The sequence below is a fragment of the Trachemys scripta genome, chromosome 8 (assembly GCF_013100865.1).
Source record: "Trachemys scripta elegans isolate TJP31775 chromosome 8, CAS_Tse_1.0, whole genome shotgun sequence".
NCBI classification, from domain to species: Eukaryota; Metazoa; Chordata; order Testudines; family Emydidae; genus Trachemys; species Trachemys scripta.
Window position 1 is genome coordinate 94,684,546 of NC_048305.1, and position 12,727 is coordinate 94,697,272.

The following is a 12,727-nucleotide window of genomic DNA, read 5'->3' on the forward strand; positions in this document are numbered from 1 at the left end:
AGGGGAGCGTTTGCTCTTGCGGCCTTTTGTTGCTCCTATTCTCCAAGCACTTATGACCAGTGGAGGGGGCAGAGGAGACAGTGGAACACAGTTTTGGGGAGGGAGAAGAGAGAGACAGAGCTCAGATAGGCCCTGTCTGCAGCTCCTTATGCTCATTTCACTGGCCTTCCAACCAGCTCTTTCTCCCTTGGCAGAGGACAGAAGGCAAAGCCTGTGGTGGGCCTGCTGAAATATAGGGAATCCCTAGGGCATGGTTTTTCAGTGTGGAGAACCCAAACAAAGGTCAGGGGATCGCATCCACAAAGCCCTTACTATGTTGCTAAATGGAAGAGGAGTCCGGGTTAGAGGGAAGGAGGGTTTGGAGGGGCAAAGGGAGGAGTCCTGGTATGGAACAATGTTGAGAACCACTGGCCTAGGGAATACTGTGAATACTGTTGTTTAGTTACAGAAGGAAATGGGGGGGGGGGGAAAGGGCAAACACTATATTAAGGGCAAATTCTAGCCAAATATTTTTGCACTCTTAAATAAGGTATAGTTATTTATACACTGTATTTCTTAAGAATATTGCAATTGCAGTATTCTTATCTTAGGTATATGGTAACATTGATATGTCTTGTGGCACCTTTAAGACTAACAGAAGTATTGGGAGCATAAGCTTTTCGTGGGTAAGAACCTCACTTCTTCAGATGCACTTACTTGCATCTGAAGAAGTGAGGTTCTTACCCACGAAAGCTTATGCTCCCAATATTTCTGTTAGCCTTAAAGGTGTCACAGGACCCTCTGTTGCTTTTTACAGATTCAGACTAACACTGCTACCCCTCTGATAATTGATATGCCTATAGAACTCGATTAGCCTCCTGCAACCTCCTATGTGATAGTTGACCCTAAATCTTGATTTTGTACTAGGGTATGTGTATGACTTCAAGTTCATCAGAATTCTGGATTAGTAAATGTCATTTTCTAATTGGTGTTCATTTGTTTTGTTTTAAACAGTGAGCAAGACATGGTGGCTGTGAGTGGGATCTAGTCTTCATGGTTGGAAGGAATTTTTCATACAGGACGGAGGTAATTCTATTTAAAACAAATAACTTTGTAAACTTGTTGCTGATGGTAAAAATCATTTTTGGGGTGTTCACTGAGGATAACAGGACTGCTAATGTCAGCAGATGTTCTCAAGGGTTTTAGCTTTGGGTTTTTTTAATGAGCATTTGCTGACCATATATATCCTGTGAATATTCTCTGTAATAGCATGTTGCATTTTGAGTGCCCTTTGTAATTGCTGCTGAAAAGAAAGAAATCAGTGTATCTATTTTTCTGTAGTCTAGTCTATTTTCCTCCAGACCTGTTATTACATCCTATGATACTCTTTGGTAGGTACATTTGATATCACCGGTCTCAATAACGTAGATGTCTCATACACTGCTGCATTGTTGCCTAGATCCTCAACTGAACACATCCTGTGAAAGAGAATAAACAGCCCTGATTTAAGATGAAAAAAATAAATTGGAAAACAAGAGAGAAATGATACTGCATAGCGCATATGGTATAATAAATAATTGCTGTTTGATAAAGGAGAATATCCTAGCAATTCTCAGTTCTCTACCTTGTATGTCTGGATATGCTATTTTAAAAGGCACAATCAAATCTATTTATTCAGCTGACATATGAAAGCTATTCACGTCAGTTTGCGTCTCTTATTTATAGCATATAGCTGGGTGAATAATGTGCTAGTCTCCGTTCTTCCAAAACAGTTTTAATTAGCAACATTGGCTATTAGGAAAGCTACAAGTCTTTCATTCTGTCATATATATCCACTTTAGAGCTCTCATTCACCATCACATGAAACTCCTCTCTTCTCTGGCCACACAAGCAGAGAAAAAGAATCTTTGCTTTCATGGGCTGTTTTATGGGTTGATCATTTGCAGCTCATGTGGTGCTGAAAGCAAATGGAAGATGATGCTGTTCGCTGTTGTGTCTTTGGGAGAATGGAAGAATCCCCATGGCTTAAGCGTGTTACTGCACAACACTTCACAAATGTCATAAGAACTTTAGTGACTTTTAAATTACAAGGAACAAGGTAAAAGCTAGTAGAAATTACAAGTGGATGGAGGTGGTCCCTTCAATTGCCAATGGGAGAGGAGATAGTCGGCTCAACCAGAAATGGTGCAGAGGTGTCCACAAAATAATCCCCTCAGACATAGCATGGACTATGCAAAAGTTTGAGAGCCCCTGGCTGAGCAGAAACACATTTAGGACTTTCAGTTTTGTTCTCAACCGCCCTGTTTTGAAACTACGTTTGTTTCCTTTTCTGAGCACATTGTTTAAGAAAATGTTCAAATTGTGAACATATGTAGTACTTGTCTTTGATCCAAATAAACAGCAGTTGGTAAGCTGTCTCTGGATATTACAGGAGCACAAGGTGCTTCTTTACTGCAGGCTAAATAATTAAATGATTATTTAATTTATTTATTTCATGATTAAAAAGTGAAGGGGCTCTCAGTGGGTTTCTGTTACAGAAACCCATTTGGACTGTTTGAAAGTTTGTCCGTGTTTAAAATTTTATCAGGATTTAACTTGGTGGTCAAATAATAGGATTTCCTTTAGAAATTATTGTTTTTCCAAACATATTTGGAAACCTTTTGGCTGTGGAGTTGGTGGGGGAATGGCTTCATTTGAAAGCATTTGAAAATCAAATTATGCACTTAGTCCCTGGCATGCACTAAATTCAAAGATTCATAGATTGAGGTCAGAAGGGACCATTGTGATAATCTAGACTGACTTCCTGTATAGCACAGGCCGTAGAATTTCCCTGGATTACTTCCTGTTCGAGCTACAGCAGCTCTTTTAGAAAAAACATCCAATCTTGATTCAAAAATTGCCAATGATGGAGAATCCATCACAACCCTTGGTGCTTTGTTCCAATGGTTAATTACCTTTGCTGTTAAAAACGAAGCCTTAGTTCCACTCTGAAGTTGGTCTAGCTATGACTTCCAACCACCTGATCTTGTTATACCTTTCTCTGATTGCTTGAGAAGCCTTCTGCTATCAGATTTCTGTTCCCCATGTATGCACTTACAGACTGTGACTGAGATAGTCATGTTATGGCTAGAAGCTACCAATTGTGAATCAGCTAGGTTGGCCAAATCATGCCCGCACGCAGAGGAGGGCTAGTCAGTAGGGGTTCCCATTCAGTTTGTTGAAAGGTCTCGACCTAGAAGACCTGGAGAAGAACCAGCCACATACTCTAGCCAGCAGGAGCAGCCAAAGCTGGGACCTTCTGACATTCTACGGTTTTGACTGGACTTTCTTTGCTCTGTGCTGATTGGCTGTTTGCTCCATCCCTCTTTCTCCCACCCCATCGCTTCATCTCCACTTCCTTCCATGTCTGCCCCCTTCCCCTACCCTAACCCCCTTACCTTCTTCCCTTCAGTGTACCATCTCCCTTCAATTTTCTTTCCTCTGAACCAAACCCACCAAATAAAGGAATTGCTGCCATCATATTGTTCCCTCTGCCTGTGTCTTCTAACCCTCCCCGCATCCCATCTTTGTTTATTTTGTCTGTAAGGTCTCCAAGGCAGGGACTGTGGAGCACAATGGGGCCCCATTCTTGGTGGGTCCTTAGGTACCACTGTAATAAACATCAGCATAGTCCAGGCCCAAAGCCAGCTCTTCAATATTACTGACCGTCTTTGCAACAGGATCTGTGGGGGTTTGTTTGAAGGGGTCTGTATTTGATTTGATGCCACAGTGGTTCTTTATCAACAGAAGGTACTCACATACTGCGATGATGGCCCCCCCAGCACAAACCATTGTGCCTTACAGCCCTTGCCTTCAGTGGAGGATACGTGAAGGATAGAAAGGGTGGTCATATGTTTAAAGCATAGGAAAATGTCTCAGGACACTTCAGTTCAGGTCCTAGCTCCACTAGTGACCTGCTGCATGAATTTGTGCAGATCACCTCACCTCTCGGTGCCTCAGTTTCCTCATCTGTAAAATGAAGATAATGAAACTTCCCTCCTCTGTGAAAGGCTTTAAGATCGATGGATGAAAGTGCCTGAAATGAGCTGAAGGAAGAAGGGCTGCAACAGGCAGAAATCCAGCTAGTGCTGCTGAATTCTTCTTGGGGGCCCTAGAAAAGTGCCTGCTGCAATGGTATATTCTCCTGTCCATAACTGATGAGCTCTACTGGCTGGTATGGGGAGAGAGGCGTGAGACCGTGGCCCCACCCTCCCCCACTCCTTCTGGGGTTCTAGAACATCTGGTGGTGCTAGCATGTGGCAGTAGGTTCACTCCCAAGTGATATTGTGACTTGCTGCTGTGCAAGCTTCTCTTCTCCCACATCCCTCTTGTGCACCTGTGCACGGCCAATCAGGTTTGGACATTTTGATTTTTAAAAACTCTCTAACTCAGTTGGTCTTATTCTGGGCTTGTAGCAGGTATTGCTGGCTGAGATTCCATGGCCTCTGTTACATAGATCAGACTACATGATCATAATGGTCTCTAAATGTATTAAGCCAATATCTGTCCTTAAGGAGATCTAGCGTTATTCCGTTTGTATTACAGAAGGGGATATAAACTTAAATATTAAGGCAATATGTTCCTGTATTTGTGCCTAGAGCATTCAGAGGAGATAATGAAATACCCAGAATAAGATGGAACAAATAAAAGGGCATCTCAAATTGGCATGAGGAACTGTGGGATATGGATCGTTATTGCTGCTTGGCACAGAGTATTTTAATTGGTGTAAAGTCCCGTGTTTCTAAGTGAGGGAGCAAACGAAGGATGGGAATGATCTGAAGAGCTGAGGTTTCATTTCAAGGCAGCTGATGGAGTCCTACTGGGCAGATTATCTTTTTTTAGCTTTAAAATAAAATCCCACTGTATCTGAGGTTTCCCAGGTAGCAGAGCATGAAAGAGGAAGCTGAGAGCTAATAGGTGTGGAAGAGGGAAGCTGGGAAAGAACTGGAGTAGAACATGGAAGCTGAGAGTGCTTTTCAGAATGACAGAAAGAAGCCTAATGAGGACTGCAGTTGCACGTAGCATAGAAGAAGCGAGGAGAGAGGGTTATAGCCACAAGAGTGGCCTAGATTGCGTGAGTAACTTAGACGGCAGATCAGAGCGTCCGAGGAAACCGAGTACTCCGATTTTTAGTGCTGTTGTACCATTTTAGATTTAGCTTGCAAAGTCCTGCTGACTTGAAAACAAATGTATGCGCTCAGTAGAGTATCCCTTGGGCCTGAAAGAATCCAAGTCGTATGAGGATCCAAGAAGCCACCAGAATTTTTGAGTGAAAGTTCAAAGTCTGCTGCTAGAAGTCACAGCTGGTGATTGCTTTGCAGAATCTCCCAGACCTGCAGGTTTACTGCAGTCTCTAAGAGTTCTGCCTTATGGTCCCTGTTGAGTTCCAGCTATGTCAGCAGAAACAGCCTGTTCCCATCTAGCACTTCCCAATGTTGCATACAGAGCCCGTTCAGAACTCTCTGGTAACCGTAAGGATAGAACTCAGATCTGTCTGCTTTAAAAGCACAAGTTCCTATTATTTGTACTAAAGAAGACTCTCCTGTAATTGATAGCACTACAGAGCCTGTGACACACAAGTGAGCAGTTCTGATTATACCCAGCAGAGGCAGCGCTCCACACTCACATTAACTTGTTATAAGTGTTAAGGGCTCATTTTTGCTAGCAAGGGGCTGACATAATTTCCTGGCAATTGTAGATAGGGGTGAACTACATCAAATTCTCATGGAGCAGCAAAATACATCTAGGAGTCACCCTTGGAAGGCAGACTGCTTCCCAGAGGTTCCTATTTGGAGTCTTCCCTTAGGACCGTACAGGAATTTGGAGGTCACAGACAGCTGTACCGTCTCTCTGGAGCTGTAAATGATGGAAGCAGTGGCAGAGGACCTCTAGAGGTCATGTATATAGATGGCATGAAGAGATATAGGTACCTTTCCCTCAGGTGTGCTCTAGGCAAGTGTTTTAATAAATGAGACCAAACTTAGCTTGGGGAATTTTACATCGTAGTAGCCTCCTGTGTGGCTCTTCCTTTTTAAGAGCTCTCCATTAGCCTTGATTTCAATTATAGCAATAATGCTAAGGCTCTGGGTTAACCCCACAGAATAAAGGGAGTTTACAGAGTAAGATGCAATGGTCAAAAGAGGCTCAAAAGTGGTTAATGATTTTACATGCCCTGAGGGCTATAATACCTTAGCACAGTGGCAATGAGCTAAGCAAGCAGTAAATAATGTCCTAAAGCCCCCCCCATTGGGAATGCGTTCCTCTAATTTTGTATGATGTTTTGTGTTTAACGCCTACCGTTAATTATATGTTAATGCAGTTTTCTGTATTTAAAAACGTCTCTTACCTGCGTACTGTAGCACTCTGTTTCCCACTGAAGGTAATGCTGGTAGATGTCTGACAAATTAGTTTCAAGGCAGTGAAGTCTATCGTTTCCTACTGTGAGACTCTACTGTTCACCCCATTTAACTTCTTCAAACAATAAAATGAAACCTACTCTGAGTCTTGTTTTCAAATTTGTATCAAGTCTTGGAATGTATGGCCTTGAATTGCTTGCTAAAGGAGAGCATGTCTGGAATAAAACTAGATAGTTTGATTCACGGAGCATTGTACCGCTGATGTGGGAATGTCACAGAATTTCTTTCTTTCTTCTTTTTTTTATTAATGCACCAAAACAGAGAGGATCTTAAGATCCTTAACCCCTTCTTCCCTGTTCACTGCTGACTCTCAACTTTGCTTGTAGATGTGGATATGGGGGGAAAATGGAGTTTTGCCAGCTTTCAGATTTTTCCTGTATAAAGTTGTGTTGCTGGTGAATTATTTGGAGTGAGACTCTGCCACTCTTACTGATGCTAAGTAGTACTGTACTCCACAAGTGGTCCCATTGGTATCTCTGAGACCAAATGCCTGCTGAGGATTCTCTTAGGGTTGTGAAACAAATACACCATCCCTTGCTTAGGGCTGTGCCTAAAGTGAAAATCTACCACAAAAGTTGGGTTTTTCTCTAAGGAGTTCATCCTAAGATCAAAGATATTACTGGCAACTTATGGGCTAGCAACTTGATTCTGCCGTGGCTAGAATTCTGTCAAACCCAGAAATCCAGACATGGATGATCTAATGTTAATGGGAAAGCATATGACTTATTGCAGTTAATTTACTACTTTATGCAGTGCCACAGAAGAGCTTAGTGCTTTGCTGAACAAATAAGTGAGGTATTAACTGAGGTATTCCTCCTGTCCTGAGGAATTAACAACTTAATTGGGACATAACACAGAAATAGAGGACTTTAATATGTTTTTATATAGTCAAATAGGAATTGCCAGACTGGATCAGATCTGTGGTCCATCTAGTCCAGTATCCTGTCTCTGATGGTGGCCAGCACCCGGTGCTTCAAAATAGGTTGCAGGAAACTCTGTAGTGGACAGTGGTGGAATAACCTTCCAATAGAGGAAATTTATTTCTAACCCTTGTCTGTTACTGGTTGTTTATCTCCTGTAGCATGAGAGTTAAGATTTTTTTTTAAAGAGATATAATCAACGTAACTGTGGATGGTCTCATTGTCCAACATAGATGCCTATCCTTTATTGAATTCTACTAAATTCTTGAGTCATATCAAATGTCAGCGAGTTCCACAGGTTAATGTTGTGAGGTTGTTTTGTTTTATTCTGTTAAAAAGCATTTCCTATTATCAGTTTTAAATTTGTTGCCTTTAAATCTCATTGTCTTTCTCCAGTTTTTGTATGGAAGGAGGGTAGATTGGAGAACTCAATTTACTTTCTCTAGACCATTCATTTTTGTATATACCTTGGTCCTGTCCCCTCTTATTTGTCTCCTTTCTAAACTAAACAGTCTATTCAAGTCTGTCCCCACATATCTTTCTTTGCCTGTAATAATTTTGGTTGCTCATCCCTGAACCCCTTTTATTTCTGGTATATTTTTTTTCAGAGAGGGTGACAAGAACTGAACCAAGTATTCTGGGTGAGGTGGACTTATATAATGGCATTGTACTACTTTTCACTGTTATTTTCTATCCCATTCTTTGTACATCTTCACTTTTGTTTGCCTTTTTTACCACTGTTGTACAGTGAGTGGAGGTTTTCACTGAGCTTTTATTTCTCACAGAAATGCTGCCTGTGAAAAGAATAGCTAGGTTATTACTACCCTAACCTTTTTGCAGCTAGAAAGAAGGACATCTGGAGTGAATAACTGTGGCCATTGAAGAGCCCTGTGTTTGTGCAACATTTGTGTTAACATTTTTCATGCTGCTAGGGACCTGCTTGCTCCCAAGACATCTTCAACTTCAGAATTTTTAGAAACGGCTATCAAGAAATCCCACTACTTGTATTTCCATCCATTTTTCAGCCTGGAAAGCTTTTCATTACATATCGCAGAAGTTCTCAAACTAGTTGTGTCTATTACACATCAGTGGTCCATGCTTCCAAATGAAGCATTCTGAGAACCACACAGAGGAGGACTGGATGAACAGATGGTTCAAGAAGATGGCTTTCCCTTAGAAAGAGGTCCAGAGAATGAAGAAATTATAGACCTACTTCTCTCCCATATAGGTCTAAATTTCCAGCTTTTACCAGTGGGTGGAATTAAGGATGTGGACATAGGTGCTGGGACAAGAGGTGCTGCTGCACCCCCTGGCTTGAAGTAGTAACAACACCACAAATACTGTACACGGTTTCCACCTTCAGCACCTGCACCGCTGGATGTGGACACTGAGGCGCCACACACATCACAAATAATTTCATATTACCAATTAAATGGGCGAGTTCACTGGGACAGAGGGAATAAAAGAACTGTTATACAGTTTCCAGATGAATAGTTTTTGAGGGACATGAACTGGATAGCTGAATTCAATTCACAATCAATTCATCATTTGGGAATCAACAGGAGAAAGCAGATATATTTTAGAGAAGAGGCCAAACCTTGAAGTCTGAGTCTGGATTTTGGACACTCAAAGCTCAGGGGAATTTGGTCTGAGGGCTTTGGGTCATACCAGGTATTTTATGAAATCAACAAGAAGTGCTGAAGCATGTAAACACAGTCATATGTTAAAAAATAAAATAAAAACAGCCCAGCATGATTCTTTTGTACTAACCCTCATAAACTGTTTCCACCCCATCCATCTCTTGTCTTCAAAAGGCATCTGGGGAAATGTAACTATTTCATTCATTTTTTATTTTCTTCCCACACATTGTAGCTTCAATAGTAAGGAAATGTAATTGTCTGTCTGTTTCTCACATACTCATTACTGAGCTACACTAGTGGCACATTTTATTTAAGTGAAGTGAGGCTGGAATTTTAAGGGACTGTAGAACTGAGACTGCTGGAATTAGCCAGAAAGATTGTTTAAAGGTATTACAGTGCCAGCACTGAAAATAGTAGGAAGTTATTACAGCACCGTAGCTTTGTCCATTAATTAGCAGCAGAATGCCTGGACCAGCGTCTCCAGAAAGACCCCTTCTCGGCTTTCCTCCATCCAGGGAAAGAATAAACTACTAGGAGAGCCGATCTCTGGGCTTGGGCCAGTGTGGCAATAGGATAACAAACATAAAGGTGAGATTTCCACAAGTTCTCAGCATTGGCCTAGCTCTGCTTTTATTGAATTCAATGGGAGTTTGACCACTGGCTAACACTGAGGTTTTTTTGAATATCCCACTTAAACTCATGATAGTTCTTGAGAATGGAAAGTACTGAATGTGGGTTGTTCTGGTACCTATAGGAAAATATTGCAGGAATATGTGAAAAATTGTTGTCTTTGGTACTGTAGGCGATTGTAAGTGTGTGCGAGTGACAATTACAGCTGTGCGAATTATCGGTTGGTTGGCTTGCTGAATAAACCGAAAACAAAATTGGTTTGATTGACCCAAAACAATTTTATTTTTTCAGCAAAACACAAACAAAAAATGGGTTTGAGTCATACAAAACATTTCATTTTGATTTTGAGCATTTTAATGGTTTATTGTTGCATTTTATTTATTATTAAAAGTGAAGGAAATTTGGAAACACTTTTCACAAACCTGGAGGAGGTCCCCTACCACCCAAAAGCCTCATGGTTAGAGTGTGGGAGGCAAGAGTTCAAATCCCCACTCTTCCTGGATCAGAGGAGGCAGGCACTTGTACGTGGGTTTTCCATGATGCAGGCGAGTGCTCAGCTACTGCGCAGTAAGGTATTCTGCAGTGGATCACCCTCAATCTCTCCTTCTGAAGTTGTTCCACTTTGCATAAAGAATTACATATTAATTGAAACAGACAAAGTCAGTGAGGATGATTCTGTGGTGGTCAGGGCACTCAGCTGGCAGGGGGGATACGTTGGTTCCAATTCCTGCTCCAATTAATATATTTAATATTCAGATTCTCTCCTCCTCTGGTTTTGTGAATCTGAAACATTTATTTGGCTGAAACAATTTAGCGAATTCATGTTGATTTCCTGAAGTTTGTTGACCTGAAACTGCGTTTTTTGTGTGTGTGTGTGTGTGTGTGTGTGTGTGTGTGTGTGAATAAACTATTTGTCCAAAAATTTTTGCCCAGCTCGAGTGACAATGGCCTTTTGACTTGACTTTTAGGTCCCTTCCTCGATGAAATTAATGGGAAATCTGGTTTAAAAAAATCAGTGGCTTGATATTGCCCAAAATGTATACAATCAAAACACAGCAATTGCAGTTATCATGTGGAACAGGTTTCTGAGCAATGCTGGGCTATTCACATGAAACTCAGCCATGTTATAATTGATCTGATCTGCAAGATCTCCTGTGCAAGGTCAAAGAGTGGGAGGAACTTTTTTTTTTTTTTTTGCTTTTTATATTTCAAACATGGATCATTCTCCTTAATTCAAAGAAGTAAAAATCTTGCCTTGTGTAGCCCCAAAAGCTATTGTTTTTTATTTTTAAATGTTAATGCCTTCCACAGCTGGATTAGTGATGGTATGTAGCCTTTACCATAGGTGAACAAGCTGAAGGCAGACAGATGTTCCAGTGTTCTTGGCTGGGAATTATGCCTTCCCTGTCCATACGTCATGCTCATACGGTCTTTTATGGAAACACAGGCACACATACCTTTTTACGCTCCATCACACCTGTTGACACTTACCCTGTGTGTCTCAAAAAAATAGTTGAGCTGCTGAGGAAAGGAAGACAAAAGGATAGAGAGGCACTTCTGGCTGTGAAACAAGATAGATGGTATTGCAGTGCACAGCAAGGAAAATGACAGTTAGGGATCTTTCTAGAACAAAAGGTTCTATATGAATAATACCTTCGGTAATTTACCAGATTGCAGTATATCCATAAATATCGTATATCGTGTTTGTGTTTACTTCCCTTAATGGGAACTACTGTTCTGAGAAGAGTTTTGTTGATGCTGAACTGGCTCTGCTCACTCTGGGTCAGGTCTGCACAGAGGCTGAGAAAGGGGCTAAAAGGGGGAAATTGTCCCAGGATCCAAGCAGGAGGTGTGTTCTGAATTTGGGCCCCATTCCCACAAGTGGTTTGTGTGAGCAGACCCTTGCACCCACTCAGAGGTACAATGAAGTTCATGGGCTCTCTGCAGAGCCAGTTGGAGAAACAGGGCCTTAGAAGGAAAGACAGAAGTGGATGGAAATAAATGCAGAATTAAGGGCCATAATGTTGTTTAGATTTGGCAACTGTGCTTTAATGTAATTTTGGGATCTTGCTGCTCAATTTCATAAAATGAAAAGAGAATCCATATTCAAGAGAAGTGTGTGTGCATATGGTATATGGAAAAGAAGAGAGAGAAATGTATGTACAAGTAGCATCTAGTGTTTTATTTCACTCAGTGGCATGCCTCATTTTAAGAAATTTTTGGCTGCTTTGGCCTCTTTATTTCTCTGATAAATACCCCAGGCCAGGTAGTCTTGACTGAAATATAAAATACCTATTATAACTTTTAAATTGAGCATTGACACTTGGGAGTTCAGTGTTTTGTTTTATATCAGTTGAAAGCTTGAAGGGTGTACCAACCTCAGGGCAGACTGTTAGGAAACAGGGCACAAACCCCAGAATGGCTGTGAGTTCTATACTAAGATTTCCCCAACCAATTATCAAAGTCTAAACTCCTCAGACATTATAACAGCCCCAGGACACAGATGGTCCCCTGGGGTATTCTGATTTGTCTTGCCACCCAGGTAAGCATACCTTTGTGATAGATGGTCCCTTACACCAATGATCACAGCAATATTCAGGTTACTCCCAATCCCACGAACTAGTCACTTATCTGGAGGGGTGGAGGGATAGCTCAGTGGTTTGAGCATTGGCCTGCTAAACCCAGGGTTGTGAGTTCAATCCTTCAGGGGACCACTTAAGGATCTGGGGCAAAATCAGTACTTGGTCCTGTTAGTGAAGGCAGGGGGCTGGACTCGATGACCTTTCAAGGTCCCTTCCAGTTCTAGGAGATAGGATATCTCCATTAATTTATTTATTTATCTCAGGTCAATTGCACGTGAGCTCTCATACCAAAGATGTTTGTAGCCAATTTTATAATAAACTGTCTAAAGATTGATTATATAGGAAAAGGAAATGAGAATTAATTACAAGGTTAAAGCAGGTAAACAAATGAGTTCCAATCTTAACTTTCAAAAAGTAATAGAAGCTTCTATAATAAGCAAGCTTGATATGCCCTTTAGGGCTACCTCAGGCTAAGCACTGGGGATTTTTTTGCTTATGCTCAGTAATTCTTGTCCTCAGAG

At 41.3% G+C, this 12,727-nt stretch overlaps 1 protein-coding gene across 4 annotated transcripts in view; it reads left to right on the forward strand.

Annotated features, from left to right (window-relative positions):
• DAB1 (DAB adaptor protein 1) overlaps positions 1-12,727 on the forward strand; it is a 706,595-nt gene that overhangs the window by 325,450 nt on the left and 368,418 nt on the right. For all 4 annotated transcript variants that reach the window (XM_034779101.1, XM_034779102.1, XM_034779096.1 and 1 more), the window contains exon 2: positions 994-1,065. The gene's annotated coding sequence lies outside the window, so the exon portion shown is untranslated. The remainder of the gene's footprint in view (positions 1-993; positions 1,066-12,727) is intronic.